Genomic DNA, 15,835 nt, shown 5'->3' with positions numbered 1-15,835 from the left:
TGACGCAGCCAAATATGCAAATAACCCTTCTTAATCTTAATGTCGTCGTCATTCCGCCGAGGGGATTTTTTGAAATCGAAATGCAAATGCTGAACGTAAGCAGACGAGCAAACAAGCGCGCTATTTATTTCCATCAGCGAGTCGAAAAGGAAACTGTGTGCGCTAATGAGGGATGAATTATTAAACACATGACCATCCCACATAAAGGGAGACGGACTTTAGTGTGTCGTAAAGCATTTAATACATGATTATATCTGCCCAATGATTAAAGCGTTACTGGATGAGTGAAATGTTACAACGTGGCTTGTTGGGATGCAGCGAGGCTCTTTACGGCCTGTGACCCGTGAGGGGTCTCCGTTCGAATTTTTCAGTGACGAGATGGCCCGTCGCAAAGTCGGCCATTCTGACTGATGCTGTCGCGGTGCAAATGAGAGCCACTTTGTGGCTTTTAGTCCAAAGCCAGTCCAAAGCCAAAGCGCAAGATGTCTTGGGTACATCTACTTGAAGACATCAGAGAATGGATTAGGGAGCAGTATGGATTGGTCCGGCACAGACATGGATTCCACAGAAGGACTCACATTGGTGGCATACAGTGATTGGAAAACATTAGCATGCTTGGCAATTATCGGCCTTTTTGTCCATCAACGGAATTGAACCTGTCCTCCATGTTGACCCCTTTTACTCATTCGGCACCGGCCATTTTTAGACCCCTTATTAGCCTAAGTCTTGAAAAAAAATCTAAATAGGTTGATTGAATGTATGGAATCTAAAAAGACGTCTAAATACGTCTTTGGGAATGAATGAGTGTTAATCAATACCTCTTTGTTGCGCCTGGCCTCCCATGTCGTGCATCTCTCAGCTGAAGAAATGTCGGAGTCTCCATGGAAGATGGGGACTGGTAGGCTGTTATCGTTCTTATTAGGTTTTACAGTAGCGGTTGAACCGATTAGTCGGCGTCACTGCCCCTAAAACCAAATTGAATCGGCAAATCCATTTGGATTTAAAAGATGTGAGGCCATTAAGTTATTTTTCTTTTTTTTTTGTTCCATACAATTAAATGGAATTAAGTCTGCAAGTTTTTGCAAACTGCAGTCAACAAATCCATTCATTGTTATTCATTGATTAGCGCACCTACCCCTTTTTTTGCAAATTCGTTTGAGAAAACAGAGGGCTTCTTTGTTCCTGGTACAAAGAATGCTCAAAACGAAACTGTTCCAATTTTCTAGTCCATTTTTGTGCCCTATTCTTTTCTTTCTCGCCACTCAAACAACTGTTAGCTTGAACGCGAACGGCGCATCGCCAAACAGCGCCGAGGCATTTCGCCGACTAACTCGATAACAATGGCAAAGAGCAGTGAATGGGCCAATCACCAACGCAGTACAATGGCTAACCGGTGACTCGGCATTCTATAAATGACGTCACACAATTGCCGAACAAAAGCATTTTCATTGTTAAGCGTGCTGCTGTGGGTCTAACTATGAACCTGGGTGGGTTGTGTTAAAAAAAAGTAATTAAATAATTTGAACTCTAAGTATTACTCAAATGATGGTTGGTCAAGTTGACTTCATACTTGACCTTACCTATAATCATTGACCCGGAAAAACGGCGCGCGCATCACGATGAGGGCCACATCCATCAATGGCTCACGTTAAGACATGGTCGCGTCAGCGCCAATACGAGTGCTGCGCCGACACAAAGAAAGTGCATGTTAAGTGCACGTGGCCTTTTCGGAGGACACACTCGGCCGTGTTCTTTTTGCGATAGCGAAGGGAGGTAATTGAGGCTTTGCTCCATCGCCTGCCGGATTAGAAAGGTGAGGTCGGACACCTTTAAAGAAGCAGGATCCGGGACAATCTGCTTAAGTTTCCGCCCGCATGGTTTGAAATACCTTTTTATTTCTCAATTTGGATTCATGAATGAATAGAAAAGAGGTTCAATTATATTATTTAACTCTGCCGACCTCTTAAAATCCACTGTCGGGTCTGATGTTCTGGTCTGAGGCGCCAGCTGTTCTCACCTATAAACAAGGACACTTCCAAAAGCAAATCTTATGTGCTTAAAAGTTAAATACAACAGAACTGTACTTAAGAAATACGACTTCATGGATAAAAAGCAACCACGATATCCTTGTGGACAGTTTCAAGACGAAATGGAATGTTTTTTCTCTGAACCTTTGAATTAGAAATTCAATTAGACTCTTATGTGGTTTGCTTTTCCATTTTGCTATCACTGGCAAATAATAAATAAATAATAATTAGGGGATTTAAAAAAAAACATTCAATCACAGTTAAATTACTTTTTAAATTCAGCCCGAAGTTTAGACATCGGCAAATAAGTGTTTTCCATATTCAATGCATCTTTAAAAGCGCACCAGTCAAACAAGCGTGTTCATTAGGCGCTATTTATTAAAACAACAGACCTCAACTGGCGATGTCAACAAGGAGCATCTGTTAAAGAGAGGCTGTTATCACTTTACGGAGAATTTGCATCTCGCGTGTTCTTGATTAAACCTGTCATTAAGTAGCTCGTTTGCATCTCTACATGGAGAGTGGCCGTTTAAGCGCAATCTGCCAGATGCGTGGAGGCGCAAACGTGGCATACATTAGACGCGCCTTACGCTCTTTCCTCTTTGAGTAACATTTTCTTCTCGCACCCCGCTTTGTTCAATCTGCAACGCAAATAACGTGCTCGCGTGCGTGCCGTTGGAGTTTTCAAATGGAAACGCGGCAATAAAAATGCTAATTTGGATTCAATGCGATCAGAGCCCCTGCGTGTCAGAGGATCTCATCTAAAGTCCATTAGTATTTGGAGGATTTATGTTGCACCCTTGCACCCTAACAGGAATAAAAGTCCTCACGGCGGCGAAGCAGTCGGCTCGTGATGGGAGCTCAAGTCGCTCGATGCGGCGCACAAAAAGAATTTTCACTCGTATTTTACACTCAAGTAGCAGCTCTCCATTTTGTCTTTTTGGACCCTGAGGGATTGCGCCCTGTAAGAAACAATAACGCTCATGTCAAGATAGAGACACTTTTATTTTGCAGGGAAAAAGGAACTCCTGGTTTGCCACTTGGCACTCGGGTTTATTTCATTCGGTAGCAACGGGAATGTTAGACTATTTATTTCACCTCCATGGGTGACTTGATTCACTGACACTTTTTTTTTCTATCTGACACAACTCACTTTGTCTAAAGAAGGAACCTTGAGAGGCTACATAGTGGTCTTGGGGCCTCACAGTTCTGGGGATCTGAGGATGGGGATCATTATTATGTAACAACAAAAACAGACATGTTTACTTTCTACCATCAAACACAGGTAACTTTGCTGTGTGAACCGTGAAGCAAAACTAGCTAGCTTAGCGCGCCAGATTAGTTTACCAAGAGCTAATCAAATATCAAGAAGGCAAAGTGACAGATTAGACATGACCCAGAGTGTTATACTGAAGCGCCACCATGACAAAAAGCTATTGGGGTCTAACCATAGCAATGTTTAACATATACTCCAGTTTGAATTCCTTTTTTTGTACGTCAGCGTGTCCGCCATATTTGATGTGGCAGGGGCGCCCGTCAACTCATGCACGTCAACCTGACTTAAAAGTTAATGCCTCCTATTCAGACATAAAAACCTTATGTAGTTTCTAATATGACTGACGACTTGCTTAAAGTACGTAATGACTTGACTAGCTTGAAATTTGATGGCAACTTGACTTGACTTGCTTGATTTTTTTTTCTCTCCCCACATCAACTTCAGATTTGAAGGTTATGATTTGTGACTTGCGCATCCAGTATGTGATTTACTCCCACCTATAGACCCAACATCAGAATCAGAATCTTCTTTATTGTCCAAGTATTTTGAGAAAACAAAAACTCTCTTGGAGCCACTCTAATGTGGTGAGTAAACGCTAAATCTCAAAATGGTGAAGGAGACATGAAATTGTACAAATAGGAAATAAATCAAATCTATTTTTATCTGCAGTACAGAAAAGCCAAGCTCATAAAGTTGCCATGTATCCACTCTGGGGCTTGTTTTCTATCCAGCAGCCATCATTTGCGCTTCATTCAAACATCTCAATCTGCACTCAGAATGCTGCTGCGGCAGCTTTCTCCGACTCCCTTGTTTCGTGAGTGATAAATACCGATATGCATTATCTTCAAAGTGCAACACACGACTCTCTGTGATGTATGAAGACATCAAACGGAAATTAGCCTCAACCGATGTCAATATGATTTGTTTCTGTTCTTCCCCGAAAGGATCTTCTGCACATTGGGGTCGAGGCGGAACCCACATGTTGTGACTCTGAAATGCGTGCGACGGCCACCGTGACGAACTTTCAAGGAGAGCTCCTCCGTGTCGCAGCGATGGCTCTTTTGATTTTGAATGAAAGTGGCATCCCCGATGCTTTTGGCCGCTTTCTGCTAGCCGCTTCCTATTTTCGCCACTGATTGGCTACGTCAGGACGACGCAAGGTCAACAAATGAATTCGACCTAAACGGCACCAAAGACTTGCAATGCTAATTAATTCTGTCATATTCTTGCTGTGCCGAAAACCAGAAACTCAGATAAAGGTCAAATGTCCACCTCCCCCTCCCCCTCCAAAATAAAAATTTGACAAAAAAGGGAACGCATTGTGTCAATCAATATGCAATGAGGCAGGGTGAGTACAGTCCTTATACGACACAAAATTAAAAGAACATTTTGCGTTAATTAACCGGGAGGATGCGTCCGTGACATTCGTTTGCGTTTCCCTAAATGTCAAGACATTTCGAAGAAGCGTCAACAAACAAGGGAGCTCTTTTTATGTATGTGTATTGGCATGTTGTTTGCATGCCAAGTGAATTTTACGCAACTCATAACTACTTTCATGACAATGTATTTTTTCGGTTTTGCTTATTGAGTTATCAAATTTAATGAGGACACGCATGAGTAACTCTTCAGCCACACATTCGATGCCTCTTACTCGTCTAGTTTTTCTGACGTATACACCTGTGGACAAATTGGAGGGTAATCCTCTGTTACTGGGAAAAAAAATAATGATAGTCTGTTAAAAAATAAATAAAAAATATAATGAAAATTAACTAATTGAAATAACACAATTTTTTTTTCTTCAACTCATGAAAACATTTTCATGAATTCACGAAAAAATCATGGATAAAAATGTATTGAAAAAGAAGAGATTGAAAATTTGACTATTGGGATTCATTCAAAAAAGTTGTGTCCCATCATTAGCATCACAAGCGTCTTCAAACGTTTGGTTGACTTACTGGGTGACTAATCGTCGCTGCTTTTTGGTGACATGGTGTGAACTGCACTAAACATGGACCAGAGGAAGTCTAATTCAAAAGCAACGTCTAATTTCATCCATTAGCTGAACCACTTTATCCTCACGCGGAGGCCTACCCATAATTTGTCGACATGTACAGTACGTAAACCATTTTTTTCTTCCATTTATCTGACCGGATAAATCCTTCCTGCTAGAAATGACATCACCGCCTGTTGCTCTGGCAAGCGCCCTCCAGCCTGCTAACGTGAACACAGATACAATATAGATATTTTTGTTCCGTCTTTTCTTTTAGAGCAGCACAGCGTTGCCGTTGGTACAGCTGCCTCCCACTTGGGAAGTTGAAGGTTCAAGTTTTCAACCCTCCTGTGTGGACTTTTCTGAATTCCAAATTGCTGAAAACATTGGCATGAATGAGTGGGATTTTTTTTTTTTGGGGGGGGGGTCGATATGTGCCCTGCAACTTGCTTACTACCAGTCCCCAGTTGTATCGGTGTTCTCATCCAAAGCCAGTCGGGATAGGCTCCAGCGAATGGATGCATGAATAATATAAGACAGATGCGAAAGACGAATAAGAAGCCAATGTGATGAAAACAGCAAATATTTATCACTTTCAGTCTTCTGCCATTTTCTAGTGTCTTAAGCTAAAAAAATATCCACTCAGCAAATTTAGAATCTCTCTCATTCCAAATGTGGCCAGACGATATGCCTGTTGAATCCACTTAGGAATGGATGCATTTAAAATCTTTGCTCATTCAGTTTTGCCTTCGTCAGCAGTCAAATTCGTGTTGCCACATGCTTTGGCTCGAAGGAACGTGCCGACTTGATGGTCAGTTGATGGCCTGGAAAATTGCGTTTAAACCTTCGGGTGTTATTGGCGCTCATATCTTAAGTCTCAAAAGTGCAGGATTAAATTAAACTCCTGCGTCGCTCTGCTTTCTGGTTGATGAACGCTCACCACAGCTCACTTACTTCGGTGCCCTGTTCAATATGTGCTGTGCTGCTGTTATTTGTTTGAAATGTTTTTTTTTCTTTTGCCCTAAAGGAGATGTATTATCCTTTTTGTTTTCAATTTAAAACGATTCTCTGGTTTCTCATTGTATTTTCATCCAAAACAACTCAACTGTAATGAATTCCAGCACACTTTTCACACCCTCACATGTTGTGCTACGACATCTGGGATGCAGGTCGAGGCAACCTCGGGGTAGTAGTCCCACTGAGCAAGAAAGACGCCTTCTCATTAAGGCCACTCCTATCCTGTCTGGAAGAAATCAAAACCTGGATGGCACAAAATTTCTTGAAATTCAACGAAAAGAAGACAGAGGTGATATTGTTTGGTCCCAGTGGCCCTTGTACATTCCATCCTGTAGACTTGGGCCCCCTGTCTCCTTATTTGAAATCAACGGTCTCAAACCTGGGCCTTAAAATGGACAGTGATTTCAAAACTCGATCGGCAAATTGGTGCCGTTGTTAAATCCAGCTTCTTTCACCTTAGACAGCTGGCCAAAATAAAACCTTTCCTCTCACATGAACACTTTGAGACAGTAATCCATGCCTTTGTCACATCCCGGCTCGATTACTTTGGAGTCAGCCAGTCCTCCATTAAGCGCCTTCAGCTGGTCCAGAACGCCGCTGCTCGCCTCTTGACTGGTACTCGTAAGAGGGAGCATATAACTCCTACTCTGGCATCCCTTTATTGGCTCCCCATTCATTTTAGAGTTATTTTCAAGATCCTCCTCTTTGTTTTCAAATCTCTAAATAATCTCGCGCCACTTTACCTCTCTGAACTCATCCGCCCCTACACACCTGCCCGGTGTGGACCAGTCTTTGTTAGAAGTACCAAGAACTAAACTGAGGCTCAGAGGGGATCGAGCCTTTTCTGTTGCTGGTCCCTCTCTCTGGAATGACCTCCCACTGAACATTCGGCAAGCCTCCTCGCTGCCCATCTTTAAAGCCCTCCTCAAAACCCACTTGCATTCTTTGGCGTTCGACTCAGCATGATTTTACTGCTTGGTGCTTTCTACCGCCTTTATTACCATTTTGTCTTACTGTTTATTGTGTTATGTTAAATCGCTCCATGTACAGCACTTTGTATGCAGCGATGGCTGTTTGAAAGTGCTCTATAAATACTTTTGACTTGACTTGACTAGTACAGTATAATCCAGGTATAGAGACTCACAAAGTGTGAGGTATGACTCAGTAAAGTGTAGCAATATTAGCTTATTTTTTTCAAAGGATAAAGAATATATGCCAGTGAATATTGTTGGATTGTCTATCTACATGTGTTGCTCCAATCGTTGTGTAAGGCTTCCGGGTTGTTAGCATTAAGATGAATGGATTAGTTGTATCCAAGCCTTTAAAAAGTCACTTTTCCATAATAGGTCTCCTTTAACATAAGAAGACAGGTTTACTGTACAAACACACACCCACCCACACACACAGAAAGTTGTCCTTCATAGATAGAGCATCGGCGCATGCCATTTGCAGTGAGCCTGTTGTCTCGATAAAAGTGTCACTCAAAGTTGAGTTTGGCTCCATGATGAGATTTTTCTCTTCTCGCCCTTGTCTCAGCTCAATCGCGCTGCTGAAGGACTCAGTATCCATTGTAGAACAATAAAGTGAGATATTGGGAACGTACAAGAGGGGGATGGCATGGAGCGCAAAGTCATCTGAAGTTTTACAAATTATGACGCCAACGTGGAATACCAAGTAGCGAGCGCGCAGAGAGGAAGTTCGCAGTTACAAATGCGCATTTCCGCCCCAACCTTTGCTCCGAAGACTCTAATTACGCCAGCCCCCCCCCCCCCCCTTCCAAAATAGCATCCATCACTCGAAACTGTGCCGGAACGCAGCATCAGCATTAAATTGAATCAGCCCCATGCCTCACAAATACTTAGTGCTAATTATAGGCAACCTGCGCCAATTAGCAGCGGCGAGGTGTTATTTGACACACACAAATGTTAAAGTAGGCGATTACATTAACAAGATAGAGATGAATAAAAGATGGTTTGGGCTGCCGCTTGATTGCAAGGATATAAAAATTGAAGCGATACAAATGTTTGCGGTGATTCCTCAAAACATCATAAATATAATTTTAAGATGTTGTAACGCAGTTTGAATATTAACATTACGAATGTTCGATACCACTTTTTTTCCCCCCAAACTGATACCAGTAAGAGTACTCAACTCTTGAGGATGCGATACCGATACCAAGAAACTGATACCGCTTGTGATTTTGACACATACCATTTCTATTAAATATATTTACACTATTTTAAGGAAAGAACTTCATACAATTCAGGGAGGGGCGTCCAAAATCTGATCCTCGAGGGCAACTCCCATGCATTTTTTTCCCCCGACGTTTTCCTCCTCCAACACATTTGACTCAAAAGACGAGTATCATTGTCAGGCTTCTGCAGAGCTTGCTGATGACCAGGACTATTTCAATTCATCTCTCCACTTCCCCTCCCCTTACTCGAGGCCAGAGGAGGGGAGCAGGGTCATGTGATAAAACCAGTGGCGGAAGCCTCTACTTTCTCTCATCGAAGCGCAACTGCGTGGAACACAAATCAATCGACTCCAATGAGACAGCTCCCGATAAAAAGTCCAAAGCAAAAAGTTAAATGGTTAAAGCTAATAACAGTCATATTTGCCCAACCTGAACAAATGTAAGGCCTGAACAAACAACCATTCTGTTTTTCAAGGCCAGACCTCACTCTCTCTGTGATAAAAGCGGCAGTTTAATATGCTTTGATTTAACCAGAGCACGCCCCCCCCCCCCCCCGCCAAAAGCAATTCGGGACCTCGATGAGCACAATGTTTCCTTCCCCGAGAGCCATAGTTCTATTTCAGCTCAATTGATTGGCCACTTCTGCTTCCCCATTCTTTGCTTTCACCCCCCCCCCCTCCCCACCTCTCTTCGGCCGTCTCTTCCACCCAGTGAGAGGTGACTGCATTTTCAATGACACCAAATAAAGGGGGGCGGGCAGTCATTGGTATGGATGAGAAGGGCCCACAGAGATGGAGGCACCTACACCGCCACAGAGCACGAGATAAGAAAACGCAACAAGACGGGGATGGGCTTCAAACTATATATATAAAAAAAAAAACAGAAGCTTTGATATCAGCCTCTGTAGACACTTGCAGATAGAAGCGAACAATGTGAATTGAACATGCACGGCGATGTTGTTTGGGCGGGCGCAAACAACATCGCACAAACGGAGGCGAGCTGCCGCGCTTGCAGAGGCACTCGGTGTGCATGCAATATCCTGTCATTAGTGTGGGGAGACGCTGTCGATTTCTGATGTGTTTGGCTGCTTGTTTCATTTTGGAGTGTGGCTTCATGGCGAGGGCGAGAGCCGGGGCAGGGGGGCGGGGGGGGGGGGGATCATTGCCAGACGGCACAAGGGAACACTGGACATGTTTCATAGATTCCCAATAAAGTATCAACCTGACACTTTTACAACACAGAGGGCCACCTCTCTACCGCATGGCTGACCCCGTTTGACCAAAGTCAGTTCACATTGTGACTGCTGAATCTAACGCAAGCTTTTACACAACGCTCACACAGTAAATTACACTGCCGAGCCATCGGGCATCTCTTGGAATCCATTTCTTGTCATTCTGGAGTCTAAAACATCAACAAAAATGTGTGCGTCCAGCGCGTGTATCATGGTGAAGGCTGTATGTGTAATTTAGGTGTGCCCAAAACAACCCCCGGAAACTCATTCAGTAGTGCACAAAAGGAAAAATATGAAAAAATTGGCACGGATTAGCTGAAAATTGGGTGGGCGTGTCTGTCAAAACAGGATGCCACCAAAAAGTCTCAAAGATCCTCACAGGAAGTCAGCCATTTTGTCTCAACGAAGCCGTTGGGAAGAAGGGAACTTGATCGGTGGGCCAGGCTAAACTTCTCAGCTGTTCGAACGATGTCATATAAAGAATCATCGAAGAAACACGGAAATTTCGGGAATCTGGTTTGATGTTTCAATACCAACATTTATATTGACCAGAAACAACTCAACTGCCAACAGAGGATGTCAGGCTGTCTTCTTTGACAGCGACTGAATCAACAGCATCATAGTGCCTCAACCGGAACAAATCCATTGAATTGAATACATCAAATTACTGAAAAAAAGATGAATAATAAATAAATGGTGGGGCTGGGGGCGGGCATTATATCTTTGTTAAAATAGGTGAAAGCCATGCAATGTTTGGGCCAGTTTTGGTCCTTTTTCCAACTTTTTATTCAATAAAGTGATCCCAAAAAAAGGTATGACCATGGTGCTGTGCGCAAAATCTTTTGATCGACAGGATGAGTCAAAACTCAAGAAGAGACGAACGAATTTTCAAATGAGCCACGGATCTCGTTATCATCTTATCTTGTAAGCGCTCAGGATTATAGACCTTTCACGCTGTGATGTTTTGTTGACCTTTCACTCCGTCTCACATTTAAAAAAAAAAGAGCCAACTGGGCCCTTTTAGCAGCTCTAACAGAAAAGTACAAGTCCGCGTTTGGTTGGTTCTTCAAAGGCAAGGTTTCAATAGGTTATCCACACAAGTGGGGAAGGGAAAAGAAAAGCTTTCATTACCGAGCGCATAAAGCTTGAATGGGAGACGGCGAGCCTGTAGAATGGCTGCCTGGTTCTGGGAATACACACACTTGTGATGCCTCGGGTGTTCTGGCCGGCTGCACTGGACCGTACAGATTGCTGCCATTATGGAAAGTGGGTCTTTGGTGGCAAATAAGCCTTCATAAGACCGCAAACACCGCCGGCGATGCAGAAGACTCATTTGAACGTCGGACTCTACATCGTGGCAACATGTGCATGACACGAAGGCACTTCCATTAGCTTTAGTGGCTTTGTTGAATGTTTTATTTTTTTTTCTGCTTACAGGCTTTTGCCGTCCGTGTGTTCTTTAGAAAGTGTACTTGGGGCGGGGGGTCGGGGGGCGTATTGGGGTGAGGGACAGGGACTGGAGAAGTATTTCTTCCCATGTCTGGAGATTCATTTTCAGCTAAAAATAATAAATAAAAGAAAATAAATAATAAATAGTGGCCTGATGGTCCAGGGCGTGGCGCATCGACCTGCAGAGGTCGTGGGTTCGATCCCAGCTCCAGGATTCCTGTGTGGAGTTTGAATATTCGCCCCGAGCCTGCGTGGGTTTTCTCCGGGTACTCTGGTTTCCTTCCACATTCCCACAATATGCATGGCAGGCTGATTGAACACTCTATAAATTTCCCCAGTGTGGGACGAATAAAGGATATCTTATCTTATCTTAAATCACAGGTGTCAAAGTCAAGGCCCGGGGGCCAGAATGGGCCCGCCACATCATTATCTTTGGCCCGCGAAAGCAAATCAAGCATGTCAAATTCCATGCTGCTTGCGAAAGTCCGAACCAGAATTTTAAATTGTCATTCGTAATCCGCAATTATTCTTGACTTCTAATTGGCTGGCAACCGGCTCAGGGTGTCCCCTGCCTACTGCCCGAAGACAGCTGGGATAGGTTCCAGCACCCTTCGCGATCCTTGTGAGGATAAAGCGGATGAGAAAACGGATGGATGGATAATAATAAATAAAAGGGATGTATTTATTTTTTTAACGCAAGCAAGTCAAGTGGTCAAAATTGATGCTGCACGAGTATGCCGAGAACATTTGCAAAGGGCAAAATTGTGGGGGGGGGGGGGGGGGGTTGGATTGAAGAAACTTTGTTTTTCAAAAACGGATTCCTTTGACATTTGCATTAAAAAGGTGTGGCAATGACAGACTGAACTAAAAAAATGAATTATTTTTGTTCGGAACAATACAGGCTAGTCATACTCATGAGGAAGTCGAGTGTAACTGACGCTCCGCTTGAAATGGAGGAGCATCGACTGAGTCGCGGAGCAAGAAACACATTCTCGAGTTAACATCTCAGGTCCAACTTGAAAGATCTCGTCAGAGCGTCGCCTCGGCCCATTCGCTCTCTATTTGCGCGAAAGGTCGCAGACTCGCCGTTAATAACAAGAAGCCGCTCCCCCCCATCAGAGATGTTATGCCTTGCCAGTTCTTCTACAGAGTTCTATTTTTCATACTCATTTTATGGAACATTTGATTTGAACCCTATGTCACCCCTCCGGGGCTTTGCGAGCGTTCCTTTTTTTCTCATCATTTTTTTCTCCGTTGTTGCTCTTTTGTCATCCTGAAGGTGCTTTCGAATGGCAGCCTTGGGCATTCTTGTCCTCCAATAACCAGCCTTTTTCCATCCGTGCTGCTGAACGCCTTGTTTATTTGTATATCTCAACGCCGAATATTTCGTAAAAGTTGAAGTGCGCTTGAACCCATTTGTTGGGTGCACAAGCCGATGTTTAGAAAATAAAGTGACAGCCTTGAAGAAGAGCCCAACCAGATGTGAATTCTAAAAATCTGAATAATTTTCTCGGAAATATATTGGCAGGAAAACAGATGACAGCTTTGATCAAAAATGAGAGTCCAGACGGCAGTGGAGACAATCTCCTGTCACCTTTTACATAATCGGAGCTTTGCGCATTTTGACATTTGGTGTCTTTGGAGCCAGAGGAAATTGTGACCTCACTTAAGCTATTCAAATTGCACATAAGGATTCTAGAAATATGAAAAAAGGGTGTATTAGTTAAAGCGTGGCCAACAGATTCGTTCCGGTTAAGTGATCTATATCACTTTGGAGTTTGTTGCTTTGTATTCCAAAAAATGAAATAAAGCGGGCGGGGGGGATATTTTTAAGTCATCAATAAAAAGCCAAAGCTATACCTAATCATATCTTAAAAAATGAGACTGCAGATGAGGAATAGGGAGCTTATAATGGAGCGCATATAAATATATATATATATATCATCTCATCTGCAGTCTCATATATATATATATATATATATATATATATATATATATATATATATATTGCGCGTCGCCCCGCACGCGGTCTGTCCTTCCGTCTCACTACGATCGCGCGGGCATCTTAGCGAAAAAATGTCGTCTACCCACAAGCATTGCAATGAAATTGTTAGTTATTTAGTAGAGCTAAACATCTCTTTATTTTCGCGATAAGCAATGAAGATGAACAAAAAGTTGAACCAAGCAACAACACTTTTGTGGGCCGAAGGCCCACCTTACCAGCCTTCCACAGGAAGTAGTTGATGAGCCGCCCGGAGGGTGGCGAACCAGCTAGTATATATATTATATATATATATATATATATATATAATGTGTGTGTGTGTGTGTGCGCGTGTGTGTGTGTATTTTTTTAATTAATAATCTCTCCCCCGAGGTCAACTGCAATCTGTGTGAAACACAAGGCTAAACTTCAGATAATCACGCCCACAATCCAGCGTGTCTTCTTTGCGGAACAATATTCAATCGGAAATTCCACCGAACATAATTCTACTGTACTGCATCCTCATTTAGTTTGAGCCGTGATGCATTCGCTTGAAACCAAATGCCACAGCAATTCACCTATGGTCATTTGAAGTACAAATGTCAAACTCGCAGTTGTATTAGGGTACAAAACACAGCCCACTCAGGTCATTACAACCCTTTCAATGAAAGACATTTATAGAAAAGTGGTGCCAGTCTCTTTCTGCTGAACATTCTGCTCGGACGCATTTGCGGCTGCGATTTGGAGAAGTATTGTCGTCACTACACAACATGGAAAAAAAAAGTTAAGTGACAAGCAGAGGTAGCATTCAACTTGGCTCTCACGTCGACTCTCCTCTGAGGGAGCCATTAGCTCTGGCGCCCCCCCCCCCCCCCCCCATCCCAGTGTCCACCCACGTGGATGCACTTCATCACTTTCGATTTATTTATTTAATTTTTTAAAACCCAAAGAATATTCCCCTCCCCCCCCAAAAAAAATTGATGGACACTAATCAGGGAGGTACTTATATAGAAATGTCTATCAAACATCAAGCTGTAATATTTTCATCCTCTTATTGAGCTTAACTGAGGTAACTAATGCCGATAGATGGCAACCATCCAGCTATCTGCTCGCCAGCCAATTGTTGGACATATATTGACAAACAATCCAAACAGATAAATCCTTTTTCTTTACAAGTTCCTTTTGATTAGTAGTCTTGTCACTCCCTGAAGGCATTGAAAATAATTGTCTGCTCTTTAGCATTCAAAGAAACAAAATAAGTTCAAGTAACCTGAGAGCTCCAGGCAATCATCCATCCATTTTCTAATCTGCTAATCCTCATAAGGGTCACGGTGGGTGCTGTAGCCTATCGCAGCCATCTTTGGGCAATAGGCGGGGGGACACCCTGAACCAGTTACCAGCCAATCCCAGGGCACACATAGACGAACAACCATTCGCGCTCACACTCACACCTAGGGACAATTTAGAGTGTTTCGTTAACCTGCCACGGATGTTTTTGGAATGTGGGAGGAAACCGGAGTACCCGGAGAAAACCCACGCAGGCTCGACGAGAACATGCAAACTCCACACAGGAAGGCCTGAGCCGGAATCGAACCCTACACCTCTGCACTGTGAGGCCGACGTGCTAACCAGTGAACCACCGGGTCGCCCTCCAGATAATCACCTTAATTAATCCTTTCATGCACCAATAATGATAGCTTATCCTGACAACATGATAAGCTGTCCACTGCAGTCACAGCTGTCCATGAAAGGGTTAAAAGAAATCGTGTTGCTTTAAGTCAATAAAATCCAAAACAAACATTTCCTCCCAATACATGGAAAAAAACCAATCGGTTATCTCACCCCTGCATGCATGGTAGAATCATACAGGACCTCATTGGGGTATTTTGACTCCATGAATTGTTCAATAAAGTCATGGCAGCTCTAGAGTGGTCTGCTGATGCAAAGCACAGGTAAAATCAAAACACAAATGAGAGAATGATTTTTACCCGAAAAATCCATATGATGCAATTTACAAGTCATTGCAAACTGCTCATCTGTTAATGTGATGTCACCTCTTTTAATGACCCGCATCAGTTGTCAGTTTCAGGATAAACCCCACATGACTCATCCATGATTGAGTTACTGTCATTGCTACGCAGAATAATCAATGACTGCTGACTGTCCGCAGAGGCAAATTCCGTCTCAACGCATTTGCTGTCTAGAGAATTCTAAAATGGCATCAGCTGTGGAACACTGAGCAGTAATTCGGGCGACGGGGGAAAAAAACGGGGCGGGAAGCATTATTACGTGGGAAAGAAAGTCGGAAATGTGAAGATTTGGAGAGTTTGTCCCATCCTATTAAAATCAATCCTGAGAGAAATGGTAATGAAAGGCAGTCAATCAAGGAAATGTAGTCCAACGTCTATGCTTGTGACAGAATCCAGCGCTCTTCAGATGACGTGTTTGCTTTAATCCTGACAACTAATGAACAAACTGCATTGAAACATTTCCGAGTGTCAGTTTCAGTTCAGCCTACGAATGTCAACAGCATAAAATTACTGGCGTTGCATTGGTAAAAAACTTTTTTTTTTTAAAGTGCATTCGTCAGGATTTTTTTTCATTTAATTTGATTTTATTTATTTCTTACTTATTTATTCATTTTTTGGGGGGTAATCTGTTCAGTGTTTT

At 43.0% G+C, this 15,835-nt stretch overlaps 1 protein-coding gene across 2 annotated transcripts in view; it reads left to right on the top strand.

Annotated features, from left to right (window-relative positions):
* Nucleotides 1–15,835, top strand: part of elfn1a (extracellular leucine-rich repeat and fibronectin type III domain containing 1a) — a 67,847-nt gene that overhangs the window by 46,556 nt on the left and 5,456 nt on the right. The gene's annotated exons all lie outside the window — the stretch shown is intronic.

Source organism: Hippocampus zosterae, chromosome 17 (genome assembly GCF_025434085.1).
Source record: "Hippocampus zosterae strain Florida chromosome 17, ASM2543408v3, whole genome shotgun sequence".
Lineage (NCBI taxonomy): Eukaryota > Metazoa > Chordata > Actinopteri > Syngnathiformes > Syngnathidae > Hippocampus > Hippocampus zosterae.
The sequence above is the reverse complement of the archived record's forward strand: the minus strand, read 5'-3'. Positions and strand labels throughout refer to the sequence as shown.